This window comes from Coturnix japonica, chromosome 10 (assembly GCF_001577835.2).
Source record: "Coturnix japonica isolate 7356 chromosome 10, Coturnix japonica 2.1, whole genome shotgun sequence".
Lineage (NCBI taxonomy): Eukaryota > Metazoa > Chordata > Aves > Galliformes > Phasianidae > Coturnix > Coturnix japonica.
In genome coordinates, this window is record NC_029525.1 from 16922828 (window position 1) to 16930954 (window position 8127).

Below are 8127 nucleotides of genomic sequence, written 5' to 3' on the forward strand. Positions count from 1 at the left end.
GCTCAGCGGCTGCTTTGCTCCCTTTGAACACCACAAGATTCCTAGTTGTTAGTCATCGTGCATGCAGTCAGACACAGATTCTTTCTTAAACATTCACATATTTTATGGAGTTAGAAAGGCTTTTAAGATGCACAAACCCCGATGTTTTTAATGAGTTTAACAACAACCAGGCGGAGACCAAAGCGTGCGCAGTCCCCTGGTCCGACCCGCTCCCAGTTTCCACTTTCCAAATTCTGAATCCCCCGTTTTCCCTTCCACGCAGGGCTGACAAAAGCAGCTTGCATCGAAGCTCTGCTCATATATGAAGAGTTTGGGGGTATTTGGGGTCACTCAGTGTCTGTTAACCCACAGCCCATTGGCTTGTGCAGGACCTGCTTCGCGTTGTTTTACAGGGGAACTGTTTTGCTCCAGGTCTCCTGTACAGAAACTCTCCTTCCCATGACACTGCATTTAACAGAGCAGCTAAATCCCTACTCCATGAAGCAAAAAACCATGCAGCAGAGGCGTTGCAGCTCCGCAGAGACAGGAGCTCAGAGCCCCATGCAAGGGCAGGAAGATGATTCCAACATTCATGAAATATAAGACAAATCATAAAATATTCATAAAACAACAACAACAACAACAAAGTTTGAATGTTAATTCCCACTCACACATTCTGGAGATGGGGAAATGAAACCGCAAACCCAGTAAGCACTGTGCCTGAGGCCTCGGCCATAAATCAACCCCAGCATGAGGTCTGCTCCCTGCTCCATCTCCGTGCCCCTGCCATAAGGCAAAGGGATGTTCCCAAGTGCCACCTGGGAGATGTCACTGTGGGGTGCATAGGGACATGGGGGCTGCTCATGGAGTGGTATATGGGGCTCAGCACTGCAGTGATTCCATCATGCTAACGGTTGGTTGCCCAGATGTCACACTGAGCCTTGTGTGCTTCTCCTGCTCCCAGCCCATGAGTATTTCATAGTCATATCAATGGAAACCCCCCTGAGTTGAGTTTGGTTGGGCATTCTGTGCAGTCAGTGGGAGCAGTGGTTGGTGTCAAGGGTTGAGTGCCGAAAAAGACATTTTTAATCTCTTCTTAACACCTTTTTGACTTTGCCCAGCTCTTTGGTGTTTCATACCCTGGGCAAGACCAAGCACTACATGCACACCCAATAGGCTTGGAGCCCCACTCCTCCTCCTGGACATGAACCCATCCATCTCCATTTCCCCTTTCATCCAGAGGCTCAGAACCACATCCCCTTGTGGGACCTGATCCACAGGTGACCCTGTGTACATTACCAGTTGCTTATTTCTCATGCTTCTAGCAGGCTGCTTTCTTTATCTGCCGCAAGTCCCCCCCATGCCATACCCCCAACCCCATCTTTGCTTTATCTCTGCCTGCAATGGGACCCAGCCCACCCGCGGCCCCACACCACCAGCCCTGTGCCTTCAAAGGCAGAACGAGGCTCTGTAACTTGAGTCTTTAACAACACATGGCAGAAGCTACAGGAACTGGCCTGTGTCATGTCTCTGAATGGCTTCATAAATATAACACTGAGGAATTTGGATGCTCTCGGGTGATGGATGTTTGCATTCTAAGGGATGCGCTTTCTGCCTTGCCCCAGCTCTGGAGCAGCTATAGCCATTGTGCAGCTCCTTATCCCATCCCTATTGCCCCGAAGGGCAGGATTCAGCCCGTGCCACCCATCCCCAAACCCACTGCTGTTGTTGTTGTTGACCCCGATTCCACCCACCCCGGACACAGAAGCCACAGGCAGAAAGCTCCAATGCTAGAAGAAAAAAAGGCGATGGAATGTATTTATCTGCAAACAATAGCATGTCTGGATGGAAAATCAGTGTTCTACACCAGTCATGTGGTTGCTATTACTGTTTTCCAAAACACCCAGAGGTACTCGATGTGTTAAGTATGAGCGGCCCTGTGCTGTTTTGCTTAAAAAGCAAAGTGTGTGTCTGCACCTAAAAGTGCTCTTGCGTTGATGCCCAAATGGCTGCCGGAGGAACTGCCAATTTATCTGCAGTGATGAGGCTCGGACTGGGAGCAAGATGCTACAGAGGGCATCTCCACGGCGCTTTGATGGTGTTTCCCTGTTCCTTTGCCATCCCTGGTGCAGGAGAGCACAGACGGAGCCGGAGGGCTCATTTCCTCGCGCAAACCCAAGCTGTGCCGATAGCCATTGAGCAAGGATTTCCATTTTTGGTGCGAGCTCAGCCTTAAAATAGACAGTCTTCAGCGAGGAAGAAACTCTGTTGACAGAACATAGGGAACATTCTTCCCGCGGCTCTCGCGCGGGGCTATCTCAGCTTTAATCTCAGCGCTTCCTGCAGGTCTCCCCGGCCCCACTTCCCTCCCATTGTTGTGGGGCTTGGAAGTGACCTCAGGCTGCAGACGGCAGCCCACGGGCAGTGACTAACCCGCCTGTCTCCATCCCTTGGACATGTCCCATCCACTAAATAAATGACAGGCACCGACACGTGAATAGAAACACAAACAGCCTGACAGGGAGATCTTAACTCTTTGTGGCAGGGAGATGTCCCAGCAGTGCTGGGGAGGGGATGGCAGTGCCGTGCGTGGGGCAGAGTGGTACCAGCTGCAGGGCGCTGAGCCCCCGATATTAGCTTTAATTGCTGCGGATTCTTTTCTGCAGCTTTTATCTCCTCACTGCTGTAATTAAAAGTGCGGCCGTGCGTCTGTGTGTCTGTCTGGCTTCAACATGAATAATTCTGTTGTGAGAGGTAGCACTGTGAGCATACGCTGCAGCACTGCGACCCTACAGCACACTTATAAGGATCCCCGTGAGCAGACATGGGTCAGCACACCTGGCCCCACCTATGGCACACACATCGCTGTGGGATGCATGGTCCCGTTCACCCTGTATCCACTGCTGGCAGTGATGAGGATGTTCACACATGGTGAATGTGGTGCCCCATCCCTGCAGTGCACAAGGCCGGGCTGGATGGTGCCCTGGGCAGCCTGGTTTGGTGGGAGCACACAGCCCACGGCAGGGATTGAATTGGGTGAGCTTTACAATCCTTTCCAACCCAACCATTCTGTGACTCGATGACTCCAAAGAGAATTGGTGCTGGCCACAGTCAGACATCATGACCAAACCCCAACCCCAACGTCCTTCCAGCCAAGTGAGACCAGACCGAGCCGTCCCAGCATGCTCTGCCTTTGAAATCTAACAATAGCTTCACCAATAAGAATAGAATGAGTGTTAATAAGCTACATTTGTGGATATTTTTCTTTTTGGTTGCAAAAGAAGGAAAGTATTCTCTTTAACAGAATCAAGAATCTATTTGAAATGCTGTAATTACAATAATTAATAATGATGCTTAGCAGTTATTAGCACTCGGTGCATTGTCTGCGTTAGCTAAGGTTTAATAACGAACTTCATATAAAGCCAGGAGGAGAAAATAATGATATGGGGAGTGGCTGCAGTGCTGTGGTCTGATGGCTGCTTGCTTTAATGTAAGTAACAAATAATTCCCTCTGGCTCTCAGTGTTTGTGGATAAGGCTGTAAAGAAGAAGGGGGAAAAAAAAAAAGAGAAAAAAAGGAGGAAACCTCAGCTCATAAACACGCCGCCTGTGCTTTATGGCTTCAAGAGAAACATTTGTTGTTGGGCTAATGGTGGTATCAATAATGGGCAGCAGGATGGTGCGTGCCATCCCCCGGTCCTATATGTGTAACAGTGGGGCTGTTCTTGGTGTCACTGTCACTGTCACCCAGCCCGTGTCGCAGTGAGGGGAGTTGGAGGACAGCAATGCCCCAACCTGGCTTTGGAGACCGATGGCTTTTTGTGCAATGTTGTCTGTTCTCTTTCCTCCCAGATGACTCTTGCTGGTAGATGCTGTTCGGCAGCAGCTGTCCTTTGCCCCAGGTGAAACTCAGGGCAGAGAGACACAGTCCCATGGAAAGTGAGACAATGGCTGTGGGGACCCCAGAGAGTTCTGCACCTCTGCACTCTCATCTCACCATATTTAGAGTCAGCTGGATGGGTTCTGAGCACCTGATGGAGCTGTGGGTATCCCAGTTCACTGCAGGGGAGATGGACCAGGTGGCCTTTAAAGGTCCCTTCCTACTCAAACAGCTCCGTGATTCTATGATCTGACTGGCGTAGGTTCATTGCCATTCAGTCACTAGATAATACATGGAGCTGATCCCCACCGACCCCATACACAGTTGGGTTCCATCAGGCATCACAGCCAGCCCCAGCACTTCATCTGTTTGCTTGCATCCCAGATCGTGGTAGGCTGGGCTGGTGGGGAGCTGTGGACACCTCCACCACCCCCACCCCACTGTGCTCTCCTGCACAAGCAAGTCCCAGTGCAGCCACACTCATGAGAGTTTCAGCACTAGAAGAGATGTATTTGTGCATTTCAGCAATGACCGCCTCTGGTCCAGATTCAGAGCAGAGCAGACACTCTCCCTTCTGTCCCAATGATTTTCACATCCCCATTTTGAGGCTGCAGACATCTGGGGAGGCACCAGACCGCACCGTCCCACAGACGCTCTCTGGAAGCCTTTTTGTGCCCGCGCTGCCTTCAGCCCATGACTCAGTCCCTATTTCTATTCTCTTCCCACTTCTGTTCCTCCTTCCTTAAACTTTCAGTCAGCGGCAGCAGCTTCGCTCCTGTGCTTTGTGGCTGCTCTCGCCGGGTTATTATTGGAGACGACTGTGAAATAACAGTGCTGCTCTTTAAGACGCTGCTGCATTGCTGCAGAAAACATTTCCCCGCGCCACGGTGAGCAGCCCTTTGCCGGAGTGCTGGCGTCTGCTGTGAGCAACCCAGACGCCGGTCACAGAGCTGCTGCAACAGAACAAATTGCCCAGGGCAGCAGATCCCGGGGAGGGAGAAGAGCCAGAAGCCCCGTCTGTCTGTCTGTCTGTCTGTGTGTTTTCTAAGGGAGAAAAATTATCTTTTTACAAGCCTGCCCCAGTTGGCTCCGAGTGGCTCTTCCCAGAAAACACCATCGTAAATAGAAGAGCGAACCCTCACACAAGCGGACAGGTTGCCATTTATATCTGACCTTTCTCAGATCTGCTTTGATGTCTTCCTCAACCGAGCCTTCCTCCCGTCCTGCCCGCGGCACATTTAGCTCCCGCTGCTAGGAGAGCACCGCTGGACACAACAAACCCTCCGCAGTTAATTAAAGCCATTTTGATACATATATATATATATCTCCACCTCTACTCCCTCTTTTTTGAACCGGCTCCGAATACAGTAATCCCGGTTTAATCCTCCCCTCCTGGGGAGCTTCCAGTTTGGCGTTTGCAATGGAATGGGGAGATATGGATAGGGATGGGGAGAGATCTATTTTTTAAGGGTGCTGTGCTTGGCACATCACCCTGTGACGTCGGCTGCTTTTCTTCCTTGGACAGACCCGGCTCGAAAATGGCAATTCCCCAACTCTGAGCCAAAACAACAGCACAGGGCGCTGTCAGAACTGGGCGTTATCTGCCTGGAAAGGAGTCCGGCGAGGCAGACTGTCTCCACAGGCTGCTGAACAAATGCTGATAAAAAGGCCAAACCCCTGTGTTTGTTATGGGTGGTGAGGGTTTGCGATGGATCCCCTGGTGGACGAGGGAGGCTGTAATTCCCTTCCTATTGGAACAGAGCATCTGGTTGACGTGATAGTGCCAGGCTCCCGCAGCCAGGACAGGACAGAAGTTTATGGCTGGCTCTGCTGTGCTGCCTGTGAAAAGTGAGGCCGAGGAAGATGCTTTGAGCTCCTTTGCGCTTAGAAACCCCCAAAGTGCCTTCACTGGAGGGCCTTGAGCTGTGCCCATGTCTTCAGAGAATCATAGAACTGTGAAATGGTTGGGTCAGAGGAAATCTCAAAGCCCCCAATGCCCACCCCTTGCCATGGGGGGCTGCCCCCATAGCTCAGGCTGCCAGCACCCATCCATGGCCTCAGGCACTGCAAGGATGGGGCACCTGCAGCTCCAGGCAGCCTGTCTTCATCTTCTCTGTCTCCACAACCCGTTTTATAAGGTTGTGAGTGCAAAAGTACATTGAAAATCTCCATCAATGGCATCAGGACTGACCGCGGGAGCTCTGGTCAAGTAGAAGGAATTAATGTCTGCATTTAATTGTTGAGTCCCACATGGGACCCATGTAGGAAATAAGTCCCCAGCGAAGCCAAAAGCCAATAGCTCCCATTGTCATCCACAGCTTCTCCCTGGCTGTGTGGTGCTGCACCATGATAACCCCAAATGTCTCTTTGCATGCAGCCTGCTATATACAGGAAAGATGTCCTGGTCAGGATCCAATTTAGATCATTGTGTGTTTTTCTAAGAGAGAGAAGTGTGAATGTCCATCTCTGTGCTGTCTGTGCTTCCGAGCTGCTCTTGTCCTGGTTTGTACTGACCAGGAGAGAAGATTTTGGCACTGGATTCAATGAACATGTTTTTGTTCTACACAGCGCTTGCAGATCCCAGCGCTTGCCCTGGGTTCTGTCAGGTCTGGTTTGGATTTTTTTTCCAATGAAACCAGAGGGGTAATCCCGTACTTTAAGGGCACAGACATGCAGGTTCGGTCCCTGAGCAGGACCTGACCCCGACACCTCATGTCCTGGTTGTGCCCCCCTCCCTGGGCTTCAAGTCGGGCTCTTTCCCTGAGTAGCTGCTGCTTTATTGACACACATTGGCCCAGAAGTGATTTAGAGAAATGCACCTGCAATCCCCTTGAAGTCCCAGGGTCTTCTTGACATTAGAAGCCATATCCCCATGTTCCCCCAGAATCACAAAGATTGGAAAAGACCACTGGGATCATCTAGTCCAACCATCCCCATGTCCCCATTTACTCCTGTCCCCATATCCCCTTGTCCCTGTGTCTCCATATCCTCATGTCCCCATATCTCCATGTCCTCACTGCATGCCCTGGTCCCCTCCTGGCTCCAGCAGCACTTTGGATGGTGCCATCAGGTGAGATCCTGTTGGGAAATGATTGTACCTCTGCTGCTCCAGGTTCTGCCCGGAGCCCTTCCCATTAACCCATCCCGGATACCGGCATCTTGCTGCCAAATAACCCAACAACCCCCGGTTCTGCCGAAGCCTTTTCGTGCCCCACTCACACGTGAGAACGGCCCCGGGCGCTCGGTGCCACCGCTCCCCCCCGCGGAGCGTCGCAGCGCTGGAAAGTGTGAGTCAGCGCTCCGCACCCGCGGGAGGTGCCGTGGGACGGGCCCGGGGAGTTCCCATTAACCCGTTCACGTGGATTTCTGGGCCGCGGAACGGCGGCGTTGGAGGGATTGAGGTTTTTCTCCCTCCTCCCCCCTTCCCGGTTCACTATGAAGCTGAATATGAAGCATTGTCCTCCTCCCCGCTCGGAGCAAAGCGAGCGTTCGGTTCAGCCCTAAATGTGCGTGAACAGACGCTGTTGGTGCGGTGCTGCTCTCCGGGCTGGTTCCGTGTGCACGGAGCGGACACTGCACTGCTCCATCCCTGCACGGTGCCCGGGTGGAAAAGAGCAGAAAAAAGGGGCAGGGAGCACACACGGGATCCAAACTCCAACTGCGGCGCTGGGAAACAACTTTAGCATCCTTTCTTTTGCGTCCCCTCGTATCCCAGTGCAACCTCCTCCTTCCCATTGCAACCCCTGGAGTCCGTTCACATCACGCTGCAACCGTTTGCAACTCTCGGCATCCCTGTGCATCCCGCTGAAACCCCTTGCATCCCTGTGCAACCTTTTGCATCCCATTGCATCCCATTGCAACCCATTGCATCCCTTTGCGTCACACCGCGATCCCCTGCAACCTCTGGCGTCTTTTTGCGTCCCTTTGCATCTCATTGCATCCTTAGATCCCTTTGCATCCCCATTGCAACCCTCCGTATCACTTCGCATCCCTTTGCATCTCATTGCATCCCTTTAAACCCCTTTGCATCCCCATTGCAACCCTCCGTATCACTTCGCATCCCTTTGCATCTCATTGCATCCCTTTAAACCCCTTTGCATCCCTTTGCATCCTCCCGTATCTCTTCGCATCCCTTTAACCCCCCCTCAGCCCTGCAGCCCCACACAGACGGGCACTAGGACCCAGCGCGGCGCCGCCGGGCTCCGTTCATTCACGGGCACGCCGCTCCGCGCGGAGGGGGCGGGGCCAACGCGGCCAACGAGCCAATAG